Here is a 14,462-nt window from a genome sequence, read left to right as displayed (position 1 = left end):
TAAACACGTTTAGCGGTTAAAGAACGCAGTAAAATGAATCAATCATTTGATATAACTATCAGTAAAATTGTATGATATGCATGTAGAATTCTTGTAGGTGAACAGTGCAGGACAGCTGGTTTCCCAATTACTTTACAAATTCCGCATTCCTATATTTCATACAAGTCTTTTCAGATCACATGTTTGTGAGCGTAACAATACAAATGACTAAAATTCGTTGAGGTAAGATTTAAATTTATTGATATAAAGTTTATGTCAAGAAGTTGGTTTGTACAATGTCCATGTAATTTTATGAAAAACTAATGTTGACAAATTTTAGGAGTGATCAATCAAACTTCGATTTTTTAAAAAATCAATACATGTACTTCAATGTTCGACTAATATTTTTCTATTTATTTTACAAAGCAAATGTGTCGAAAACGTGCTTATGAGAAGAAAAAGATCCATTTTACAAGAATTCGGCGATGAAAAATTAGACGACATAATTTTGCTGTTTCTGAGATAATCTCGTACTATTAATTTCCAAAGTAGAATTTCAATTTTTATCCTTTTAATTAATTGATTTTTGTGGGAAACAACACTATTAAATGTAAATACTAGTGTATATTCTAGACCCATGATATTCACAATCAATATGTTATTAGGTATAATGCATTTCACCTTATGATCCTCAAATGATGAAGTAGTACTTTAGCTGCTTGTATAGTTTCATTCGTGTTTCTTGTAGAATAACTAACTTAGAATATGGTTCAATTTCAGATTTTAAAGTTGTCAGAAGGCCTTTTAAGTTTATTGACCGTTAATGAAAATGGGGAACGTCTTTGGGGAAAAAATCGAAACGGATCATGGAGATATTCAATACAAAGAAATTTTGGAGGCTAGAAAGCGTTATCTTGACGAACAGTTCATACAAGATGTCGAAAAGGAACAAGAAAAAGCGACACCTGATGACACTGGAAACACAGGTCATTTTTTTTTTTTTTTTGCTTTTTTAGATAGTGTTAACTATTCATTTTACATGTATTAACTACCCTTAACACACATTATAATTACAGGTTAATACATAAAGCCGAAAATAAAAAAAATAGAGGCGGTCAGCCTCCTTACGTATTATACAATAAAATATGTCCATGATTTATCTTAATATATAAACTGAAAAATCTACTTATCATTTAATGGAGAAACTTCACAATAAAATGATCTTGTCCCTTTTCTGTTTTGTTTGTTGTTGTTGAAGTGCTAATCTGTTTTTTCTAACTTTGTTTTAAAAATTATATTCCTCGACCCACTGCTATTTTCATGTGTTCTGGGGTTTTTTAGGTGTCAATCGCAAATCGCCATCTATTTTAAACGAGATTGAAATAAAAGCCATGAGTATTAATCCCAAAGACCATAGTTACCCTTTTGAGAACCTTGTTTTTGAAGGAGGTGGTGCCAAGGGATATGCGAACTCAGGCGCTAACAAGGTACAAGAATATATTGTGAATTTGCATTGCAATACTATTCTTATGGTGTATCAACATTTTTGCCTTGCCCAGTTGCTATTCAAAAGGATATGGACATGTTTCTCAGACCTATCAGACAACGCTTTAAAAGATATAATGACTTAAAACTAATAATTTACCAAATATAGAATTTTTACCAATTTCAACATATTTTATGTATCAGATGAAAAGAGGAATAAAGCGTTGGACGGACCAACACATGGAAATTGAGTTCCATATAGCCACACAGCGCAGGGAACTAAAAAAAACCTGCAGCTTGGCATAAATCATGAGCCAGTGGCTCTCTGTGAAACCTGATGTCTTCAAGAATTATATCTTAAGATGCGCTCTTTAAAAGTGCATATTTCATACTACATACATCGAATAATTTCAAACTATATTTTTTTGTCAGTGTGTCAATCCTACTATAACCTTTTTAGATAGCAAATGCAATCGCGTGACACTCAAATTAATGTCCGAAACTGTTTGGTTTTTTTTTTTTACATGTGTAAGTCCTGAATGGGTTTTAATGTCTTGTAAACGAATAGATGATGACATTATTCGTGAATTCTTTCATATGATGAATATTTGATTTAATTCTTCTTATTTCAGTTGTCATTGTAAAAAAGTATAACATCTGTTTTGAGATACTGTGTCAGTTTAACAACAGAAAAAACAAGAATAATAGAGAAAATGTAGTTAAAAAAAATATAATGCTTTAATCTGTGCAGAGATGCAGCAGGTGATCAAAACATCTTTAACCTTGCTCATAGCTATAGTTATGATGCACGTATACGACGTAACATATTAAATAGGCCCAGAATAACCCCTGTGTAACGATCTACTTGAGTAGATCTAAGATTTTTTCTAAATGAGAATGATAAAAAAAATTGTTGGTGTATTTTATCTAATAGTATGTCAATAACACAAGCATATACCAATATTGAATGAGCTTTTTTAAATTGCACTGTGAATTTTCCACCGAAATATTTTGTATATGTGAACTTAAAGCATAAATTAAGCTGCATTAAATATTTGTACATACAGGATGTTTGTCTTCCTTTCGTAGGCTTTGGAGGAACTTGGACTAGTCAGTCAGATCAGAAGATTTGCTGGAGTTAGCGCAGGCGCAATTTCAGCTTCCCTTTTGGCCGTAGGATACGATGTGGAAGAAACCCAAGACTTAATGGGTCAAGATTTATCTTCAATAGTATTAGGTAAAAAGAGATACACATGTATATTAACTATCGAATATTTTCTCCATGTCTTATAAAAGAATTGATGCAAGAACATTTTGTAATTAATCATTAGTTTTGATGTTACAGATATTTCAAAGTTGTCACTGATTCAATATTCTAGACAAAAATCAGATGATAATATGGGAGATCTATTCTTCTTCCTTACCTAACGATTGGATATGATATGCCCTGTTCCCCTAATTTTCTAGGACACGTTATAGTTTTATAGAATATATTTGTCAGATGCCAAGTGTGGAATACTTAGTCTTCTGCCGAATCTACTGACTAGATACGAGTGGCATCCTGGTAATAGATTTTACAACTGGTTCGGGGAACTGTTGGAAAAAAAGATGGGCAACAAAGACGTAACTTTTGACGAGGTTCTTTGCTTTTGTTTTCATCAAGTGTACATAATTGAATATTAAACTTGTGTTTTAAATAATTCAAAACTGAGACGTCACAAATACGACGAGGAACTGCAATTTCAACAAGTTTTAATTTACCAAAGTAGTAAACCAAATGTACAATTTATTAATAAAAAAAAACACGGCTCAAAATAATATGTCTTGTGTTTAGTTTGAACTGTAGCATTTTTCTTTCATTATTATTTCTGAGTGTATCAATATATACAAAACTAACATTTCATTATAAATATATATACATTTTTTAAAGCATTTTTATTATTATGGTTTATGAATATATATATTTTTTTAAGCATTATAGAAAGACTGTGCTAGAGCTTTGTATCATTGTGACTAATGTTAACCTAATGAGAGAGGAATATTGTCACGTAAAGACTACACCGTCTATGTCCATTAGAACTGCCGTACGGATGTCTATTGCACTACCAGGTAATACTCAGTATAATGTCATTCACTGTATTTTTTTAATTTTTTTTTTTAATTTTCGTTTTTGATCGTTGTGATGATAGATATGAATTTAAAAGAATTAAAATTCGATTGTTTTCTTTTAACATTTAAGAGTTAGAAAGGGGGTGTTGATGATGATATTATGGCACAAGGAAAATAATATTGTTTTCATAAAAAAAAATGTTTGAAACATTCAGAGATTAGAAGAATATATGTAGAAAAACAGTTTTTTAAATATATTTATGATCATAACACTTTATGGGATTTCCAAATAACAACACCAAGTGTTGGAATTATTACAACTGATTTTGAACGATCATGCTTTATTATTCGGTTATATTTTTCAATATCGTTTCATTAATATGATCTTTATGTTGTTTTATTCAATATATATATATATATATATATATATATATATATATATATATATATATATATATATATATATATATATATATATATATATATATATATATATATATATATATATGTGTGTGTGTGTGTGAAAGAATATGACAATAAGATAATTATGTGATAGAAAGAAAGAAAGAAAGAAAAATAGATAGGTAGATAGATAGATAGATAGATAGATAGATAGATAGATAGATAGATAGATAGATAGATAGATACAGATAGATAGATAAATAGATAGATAGATAGATAGATAGATAGATAGATAGATAGATAGATAGATAGATAGATAGATAGACGTATTTTCTTAAGCAGATGTATTACCCTATGGAGCTTCTTGATAGAAATGAAGAAATTGCGAAAAGCCTTTAAAACAGATACAATAATAAAATTCATAAAAATCCAGTATGCATGTTCATGTGGTTACAAGTATCCAAATTAATTATCATTTTGTGATAAAGGTCTCGTTCAACCAACACATTACACATGTAACGGAGAAACAAATACCTATGTAGACGGCGGATTAATTTGTAACTATCCCATCCACTGCTACGACGGTGAGTAGGTTTACATAGATTCCATTAACACACGTTGTACTGTAAGAATGTAGGTAAATCATAAAGCTGTTATTTAAACACTGCTTGAAAATAATGCCTAGGTTGAGATAGAATAGAACATATGCTTGTAATCCTGAGAGAGTTGATAATTCTGTATAAGTAAAAAGTACCTATTTATCACTTAATAAGAATAAACACAGAAAAAGTTATTATCATAGCAAACCGTGAAACAATTTAGGTTATTACTCCATATAAATCATGTATTTCTTTAAACTAATAATCATTTATTCATATTAGAGTTGTACTATATATTCCAAGAGTATTGTATAGTGACTCCAGTATCGCTACTTTAAAAACATACAATAGATCAATTATCATGGTGATTCCTGTATTCATATATTTTAGTAAACAATGCATGGCATTTATTAAAAATGATAACGGCTTCAATTACTCTTCCGACAAGTGTTTACTGTAGATACCTTATTTTACGCCAGTACTTAATTCAACGATTCAACGGTTTAGCATCAAATAGCGAGAATATGATAACGCGAACACAGAATTTTTATCATAATTCAAAATAGTTTAAATGTGTATAAAGATTAAAGCGAGATTTTAAAATCAGCGAGATAAGATTATCAAGATTTTGCGTGAATATTAATTTCTTGCGTCTAATTAGGAATTCACAGTACATAAAACAAATCATATCATAGAACAGCGATAATGCAGTTATAATTCAGGTACTTTACTTACAGGATGGTGGCTCTCGATAGATTCAAAAGATAGTTTCTTAGAAAAACTCAAACCATTAGATGATCTACAAAACTTATTAGACCAACGGCAAAGGTTTGCCCTTGACCAGAAAGACCAAGCAAAGACGTTGGACTTTGTACTGGTATGAACTGTTGACATACTTCATTTCTAGTTTCATGTTCTATAATTGCAAAAAAAAAAAAAAAAAAAATTAAGCTTATCATATTTTTTATAAAACCAAATGTATACCATTTCGCATTATTTTTTTCACATTAAAGGAATCATTTATCCCTTCAAAAAATAAACGCTTAACCTAGAACTATTAAACACAAACACACACTTGTTCAAGATGCTCTGTAGTGTTATTCCTCAAATCAAAACTTTTAAAAATTAGGATATACATTAATAAAAACTGTATTTTTTGATTTATAAACATTTGTTTCGCATTTATCTCAATATTTCACATATTTTTTGAAACCAATATACCAGGTATCTCTATTAAAAAACAAGCAAAAACAAAAAAACACGTATATAAAAACCCAATCAAAACGAACACTCCAAAACTATAACGTTGACAACGTTTATAGAAAAAAGCCACGACAGTCTTTCTACTAGCATATTTCAAATGGTATGTACGTTTATATATAATTTTTGGCATTTCTAATGATCATTTGTTTTTCATTTATCTTTTTTCTTGTGCTCGAGTACGCCGACTCTGAGACAGATATGTTCAGATTTATGTGTGAGAAGAGAATAGGTGTTCAACTTGATCCAATTCCCAACACTAAACTAGGAAGGTAAGAACGGAAGGCATTTTAAAATAACATGCATTTATCACTGGTATCCCTAATTATATTAAGACTCAGTTAATCTATTGTAAATGAAGCTGTATAGAAAGATATAGGAAAATATTAACATTATTATGTTAAATAATGCATGTAGTTTGAAGCTTGGGAAATTATTTCTCAAAAATTAAAGTGAAATCTGATGGCTTTTATGTTGACCATGAAGTACCTTTAATTTTGTATCCAAAAGATTCATGTGAGTCTAATATGCTAAAACAGAAACAGCTTCTTTTTATTCATTATTTGGAACTTGCCTTGCACATTAAAATAGCATTTTTTAAGTGCATGCCATTGAACATAATGTTAGCAAGTGTCCTATGTATATTTCAGGTTTGTTATGAAGCCACTTTGCGATTCAATGTTACAGGATAAAACTAAAACAAAAACAGGATCAAGAAAAGGCTAAGAGAGAAGACAGACGAGTTGTAATGGCAGTGGATGAATTTTTGAAAGTGAATTGCAATATTGTCTATAATTAAGGAATGTATAACATATGAATTGACACAATTAGGAATGAATATTCCACTTAAATCGAGATTCAATAAGATTCAAGAGAAGATTTCTGTTGCATAATGCTTAAAGTTAAAGCAATATAGTCCAAGGATAAATAGAGGTCTAGCAAGCAATTGCTGATACTCGGAATCAACGGTTCCATTGATTTTTACCAGTATATCACTATAATTAGGCCACTAAAAAGGTATATTTGACGGACATATAATAACTTATAATAAACCATAAATACCGAAATATATCAACTTAACATATCTCTACATGAAAACAGAACTTTGACAACAAATAAATAAAACATAATTCTATGCAAAGTATACAGTCATTTTTATTTTAAGGTTTTGAAGAAACACAATTTGGATAAAAACCACACCATTTACAGGACAGAGCTAGAAGCTGTTTTTATATCTGTAAGTACAAACTATCACAATGTACTCTTGAGTGTTAGAAATTTCACTATAATAAAGATTCATTTTCGTGTATACTCTCAACAACAAAAGCCACGAAAATTGGTTACTAGCGAGTATTGATGAAACTAGATTACGTTTTAAACAGTTTTAACTTTCTTTTAACGCAGATACCCTCCAAGGGAAACACACATTATCATATTGTTTTAGTTTTCAATCTTGATGAACATATCTTTTTTCATAAACTGAAATTATATATTCCGTTAATTTTTGTAGGAGGAATTTTCTACGACGAGCTGTGAAATTCTTTTTGGAAAAGATTGCACAGTTCAGAATGCCTTTGATCTTCTGGACAGAGAAAAATCTGGCGAGGTTGGAAAATTAAATGTTTCCCGATTTGTTTTTTTGAAATGTGCAAGGTATTTTCAGACACAGATATAGAGTAATTTAGTATTGATTCAAAATTTAAAAAAATATATCAGAACAGTTTTAAAAACCTAAATAACGCTGTTTGACGAATTTGGAATGATCAATACAAAATATGACCAAACAATATATTAAATAGCAAAGAGGTATCATAGCAAGTTTCAGGAATTTACACTGATTTCTTATTACAGATAGACTTTCGGGAGTTATTAAATTTTATGCATGGCACAGGTGTACAACTAATTGAGCGTTTTTTTGGCTACCAGAGGAAAAACGTTGATGGGTTTTTTGACTTCTTTGGAACGATTCAAAGCGCCTTTAAACAAACGTTCAACGGGCATTTGTCAGTGTAAGGTCCTCTTCAGGTTACCTTCACATTTGGGTCATACTGTGGGATCATTAGAATTCGTTGTGGCTCAATTTATGTGGTATTCGTGGGTAGCCCTCGCCCATGAATTAACATCCTCAACGAAAACTAATTATAAAAGATTTAGTTTACCTACTTAAACTAAAAACTGAAACATCCATGAAATTACATCCCCACAAATAAGCAAAAAACCCACAATCCACGAAAATTGGCCCCCACGAAATAAAATGATTCCGCAGTATACATGCTGATTACGATTATGATTATATTCTGATATTATATAGTGAAATAATGTGTACAGTGTTATTTTCACATCGTGTTTTTTTCGTCCTTCTTCACTTACAAACGATTTTACCCCATCATGAATTCGCCCGGGTAAACTCGTGATAAAAGAGAGATCGTTTGAGACATTGGAATTCACTCAGTCTTAAAATCGGCCGTTGAAAAGGCCGCTGACAAGAAGGCAAAAGCAGTGAAATAAACCAGTGGGAAATGTTTCCCTATATACAGCAGATATTACCAATATTGTCCGACAATTTATCCACAAACCCCGCGTCTTATGCTTTTTAAATAAAACTTGCCTTATTTAGAACTTCAAACATGTTGATTGATTCGAAATTTATAATTCATCTTTGATTTACAGCCTCGAGACTTTGATAGAACTGTTGGCATTGATACTGGCCACGTGGGACTCACTGATTTTAAATTGGAAGAAGAAGATATGAGATTTGTTATTGATGTTAGTTGATTTCGACTAAGATAATATTCATTTGGTTTCCTTAACCTTGTGAATGAAATATTTTGGGTTCAAGCTACTTAAATTGGAAGATTTCCCATGAAATCACAGTAAAGCGATTAAACTTTTTAATTTTTTTTGCAAAAACGAAACAAATCATATAAGCGATTTTACTTGTATATCCTACTAGTAGACCCTAACTTGCTCGATTGTTATATATACTCCAGTGGCAGTTGAGCGATAGAGACTAATATGGGCTCTTGATGCTTTTATGAATTCACGTCAGCTTTAAGTTACATTTAATCATCAAACATACAGAACATTAATCTATTAATCATTTTTACAGCAAAGTTACAAATCGACAATGACTTTTTTGAAATACTTTGCCGCCAAAGAAGAACTTCTAAAGAATGCTGACGAATCACTTCAAAAACGAATCCAGTCTAAATCTAGCACTTTGGAATATGAAGTCAAAGATTAGGATGCAATTGAAAACGACACACATGATGACTTCATTAAGGGAACCGAGTTAGATGCTATGGATGGGACCGTTGCTAACGCTCATAATATGGGTCATAATAGTGTGGAAAATAAAGAAGGATTCATTTGACTGGCTTATTTTTACCCAACAAAGATTTTAGGTTTCGGATGACGTTTACTCATTTAGAAAAGTTCGCTATTTAGATAATTATTTCAATATCTACCCAATTTTTACGGGTATGATTTATCTCTGGTTATATTACCTTATTTTATTGGCTTAAGATATGCATTTATATCGCATAACAAAACTTTTAACTACTTCACAATAAGACACTCCTAAACCCCTGGTCCAGGGGCCATGGATTTAGGTAGATAGTTTCATGAATAGCATAACCATATGCATGCATTCAGTGTTTCCCTAACATGTGTGGGAGTAAAGAAGAATATTATTTGAAACTTGACATTTTAATGCCTATTTGGCCCCGTCTATGACGCCCGGGGTAGTAAAGCCATGCTTTTTACAATTAAGATTCCTCTTACCATAAAAATACTTCACACCAAAATGGCATTCATTTGCGTTGTAGTTTTGAAATTAAAACTGTTAAATTGTTAACAGACGACGCACGACGATGGACGAAGACTAACTGGAATAGATAACATGAGTGACTTAGATGACATAAAACAAACGAGATTTAATAAACATTGATAATCTTTGAAAATCTAATTGAGAGAGAAAACCATAAGCATGAAATGTATAATGTCGATCTAACATGATAGCATAAAATGTGTGCAGTTAATTGTTGAACTGTCTATTCATTGTGTTCAAATCTCTTTTATTTAAATCATTTAGTTTGAATTGTATTTAAAGGAAATTAAAAACATATATATTTATATCACAAAATTGTACATTATCTCTTAATGTAATTGAAAATCAAACTTTCTTTTTATTAATGGGGATGTTTGGCAATCTTATATGTTCACATTTGAATAAAAATGTAACATTTCTTTAATTGACTTTTAAAAAAAAAAACAGATCAAAGCCGGTTGTCAAAGTAATTAAGAGTAAAAATCAACAAGCATCAAGCATTCCATGGAAAGTGGAAAAATTATTTTTTGAAAAGCTGCTTGTATATTATTGAATTTAATCTACTTCACACAAAATCCCTGATAAACAATGATTTCTGTCATACTATGGGACTGGTATCCAAGGAAATTTATTTCCTTAGTTACGGGTGCACAAATCTTTGAAAATAAAACAATGATTTTAGCTAAACATCTACGTAAATTATTCCTTTACATGATATTATATAGTATTTTGCTTTTTGTATTTATCATAAGATTGAGTTTTCCCATTTTTATGAAAAAATAAAATTTTAAAATATTTCATTGTAATTGTTGCCATGACAACAGGAGGAGAACATGCATTTAGGCGCTTATCAATTTTCAAAAATTGCACATCTTTATCACTTTATATGCAAAATCTACAACCACTGCTGGAAAAATAAATTATGTATTTCTGTTAGTGATCATCTGTACTATAAATATGCAAAATAAAATTCATAGGCAACTTTGAGGGGGGAAAGTTGTACAAGGTTTAAAAGTATATCAAATTTGCATTTTAAGCTTTTACAAAGAGGTAATGGTAACATAAAAACCAAGTATTATTAAATTGAATAGATCATATTGTACCTTATTTTTAAAATATTCCCTGGTTCAAGATGCACAATAAGTCAAATTTTCTATTTTATAAAGTTTTTTTTTAAAATGACATTTTAAAGATCAATCATTTTCATCTAAAATTAGAAAACATGGACACACGGACGTAAGGGCAAATATAAGGTAATTAAAATACTTATTTCATTTATAAATGAGGTATTTTACTCCTCAATGTGGTTGAATCATAAATTTAGTGAAAATCTGCATACAAAACAATCATTTAAAATATTATGTACCAAGAAAAAGCAAGGAAGGAGGTCAGGTTTTACCCTCTGAGTTCATTTTATTTGACCTTTTTGTACTTAAAATGCAATTCTCAACATAATGAAAAATGACTTAGATATTCCTGACAAAAAATGTGAACAATAACATCATATACCAATATTGTTTTTCATTATATAAGTACTATAATGATGGTCAGAATGAATATATAAAATAAATATATATATACCGGGTATAATATATATTTTGTTTAAGTTGCATCTTTCCTGACCTTTTTGTACTTAAAATAAGCCAACTTTTAATAATAAGTGTGATTTGAAATAAAAGCTTTCTAAATGTTTAGATTTCTTATGATTTCAATGCAGTTTTCTGGATATTTTTGTTTTCCACTTCATAAATAAGATATCATATATAAATGTTTAGAAAGAGGGCTTTAAATGTAAAATTCTTACAAAAATATTCGAGGTTTTTTCTTGTTATTTGAAACAGTTTACACTAAAAGTCTATCACCTATAAAGCTCTCTGAAGGGCGCGTAATTATTTAAAATGACATCAGCTTAGAAGAAAGATATGCTCTTCATCTCTAAATGTAATACTGAATCTCCAGTCTACTCTAACATGTCTAAGAGATTTCAAGTTGTTCTGATAAAATCAAACACCAATAAGATTATTGGGGGGGGGGGGTGGGTGGAAGTCCATCATAATTCATTTTTCAATATGTATATTTAAGAAAAAACATTGCTGCATGAAAAAGTATGTGCAGAGATGTTATTTAAAAAGTGAAGGTCAGAAAAAGAAATCAAGGAGGTAACTTATTCCTCAGAAGGCGAAATATCCAATTTAGATGTTCATCTGATTATCATATTATTTTATAGTTGAACACAGTCACCAATAGTTTCTTTCTTTCACTGATATCAGCCCGAATCATATTTGGATGTAACTATAACAAATAAATGACAATAATTATTTCAGTTAAATTGGTCATATCCGCCCCCTCCCAGCACCCATGCATGCAGGAATTTCACATAAGAAAAATTGTCTCAACAATATATGTATATGCTTACTTTGAGAATTGATCTACTAAGCCACTTTTAAAAAGTGTTCTGTCCATCTCCCTACTCGATCAGTAATTAAACTTTTTGTCATTAAGATGGGGAAATATTTTTTCTTCAAAATCTAATAATCAATTATTTTACATAAAATTGAATTGGTCTGCAAAAATTCAGAGAAATATTTTGACAGTCAGCTGATATAGATAGTACAGTAGCCTTAATATCAATATGTGAATTGTTGGTTTATATTCTTATGCATGAATTTATTTCCTATTTAGTCTTGGTTTTGTCAATGTCATCAGGTCAGTTCAAATAGCTTGACATAAACCTGTATTACTGCTTTTACTGCAGAACTTGCTGAATGCTCTATCTAACATGGATTTTATTCTTTATTTAACAGTGTAAAGTAAACACAAATAAAACAATCTTATGAATATCAACTTTAATTTTTACCATCATTAATTGTAATAATTTTCACTGAAAATAATTCAACAACTCAAATGATCAAGTGGTAATAAATCATTATGCATCAGCATTGACATATGAACACATCTTATTTTCAAAAATAGACAGAGTTTAAGTCAGGCACACATTTACTTTGAAATAGTTCAGAAAATACTTGTTTGTACCATTGTATTTAACCCAAATATCCCTATATATAATTATATATAATTTTGAATTCTATTTGATAAGATTTTCAGTTTTAGTTGAAAGCCAGCTCTTCTTTTCTGTGGAACAAAGTGGATAACATAGCTGTTTATGTTCAAGGATGAAAGAAATTCTGTTAAAGAAAATCATCCCTTGTCAACTTTAGTATTTGTTGGTCTGGGGTTTTTTTTCAATTGCACTTTCACCCTCTTCTTTTGCGAAATTTAAATATTTCAAGCATTGTCTCTGTCATCTGTCTGGTATGAATATTTTAATTTTTGTGTAGACATGGTAGATTTTAGTGTCCATCCTCATTTAAGTTGATTCATTTGGCTTGCATGTGACACATTTTCTGTTTACAACTCACTAAGTTATCTGTAATAAAACAAAGAACCTGTTATAACTCATACACCTTTCCATCCCCTATTTAATTAAACTGTCTTGAAAACTCATACAGTAAAATAGTTTACTGTTATAAGTCATTTAAGATATGTGTAAAATCTTGACTTTTTCTAGCAATATGGTACAAATAGTTGATTTTATGTGAATACAACATTAATTACCAACATATAGAATAATAAGAAGACTGATCAATTATTCACACAAGATACATTTAAACATGGATTTGTATACATGTAGCTACCATATAGTCTATACATGTATGTTAATACATTTTTCATTAAAAGTTTATTGTCCTTGATGCACAAACACTATGTACAATTAGCAATCACGTATACATTTTCTTTGTCATGTTTAAACTTTTATTTATAATGTTGTGTGCATTGACATGTTAATCCGAATTTTCACGAAGATCTACAGCACCCACTATTTCTCCCGTTAAAGAAATGTTTGCCAGTAGAAAATAAGAAACTAGTAAAAGTTGTCACTTACCATGATAATGAACTAAATAAACACTTCTATAATCCAGAAACTAAAATCCATAGTCGTCTCACTTCAGCTCCGTAGAAATATTGGTTGTAAACAATGTAAACAAAATACCGTTTATACCTCCTTTCGTAAGAGAGTCATATCAAAGGGAGGTAATTAGAGTAAAACTTGCACGTTTCCAGGTGTATAAAATCAGTATTTATTTATAAACGGTTGACTTGCCTAAAGATTTTTTAATTGATTCTTCTAGAACAAATGTCATAATATAAATATGTAGTGTTAGTTAACCTTGACATGGTTGTAGAATTTTATAAAAGTGCACTGAATTGACTGGTGTTTGCATGCAAAATTAACAAGATAAAACGGGTATAAATATCAAAGGATGAAGTAAATGTAAATTCTTAATGATGTTTAAATTACAGCAAAGTGTTTTGTTGTATAAAAAATTATTGATAGAGTTTTAAGATGATTTAACATAATATTGTATTCGTATATACAAAAATTTTCATGTTAAAATGAAGTACAAATCAGTCAGTCTAAAAGCACGTGGTTTCCATAGTAACAGCACGAATAAAAAAAAATTACCCAAATATTTTTAATACAATCTTCATTCTGATTATCTTAATATGTGTTTTTATCATTATTGTTTTTATGTCACTTTCCATATCTTTCACAAAATGCTTGATGCTTGTTGATTTTTACTCTTAAAAAGCAATGAATTTGAAATTTTACGTGTTTTTTTTAATGCAAACTGCCAACACAAGACCAGAATAATGCAATTTTAATCACTTAGAACAACTTTACAACTGCACAGCTCGATACTTTTCTTAAAGACTTAAAAATCGGTACAATATATAAA

The 14,462-nt window shown here is 29.9% G+C and overlaps 1 long non-coding RNA gene across 1 annotated transcript; it reads right to left on the bottom strand.

Moving 5' to 3' along the window:
- Window positions 1-12,494: 12,494 nt before the first annotated feature.
- LOC117687220 (uncharacterized) lies at window positions 12,495-14,262 on the bottom strand. Its single transcript, XR_010710518.1, has 2 exons — window positions 13,607-14,262; window positions 12,495-13,090 (listed from the first exon to the last, which is right to left on the bottom strand). It is a non-coding gene; the product is annotated as an uncharacterized lncRNA (long non-coding RNA).
- Window positions 14,263-14,462: the final 200 nt, after the last annotated feature.

Source organism: Magallana gigas, chromosome 10 (assembly GCF_963853765.1).
Source record: "Magallana gigas chromosome 10, xbMagGiga1.1, whole genome shotgun sequence".
NCBI lineage: Eukaryota > Metazoa > Mollusca > Bivalvia > Ostreida > Ostreidae > Magallana > Magallana gigas.
The sequence above is the reverse complement of the archived record's forward strand: the minus strand, read 5'-3'. Positions and strand labels throughout refer to the sequence as shown.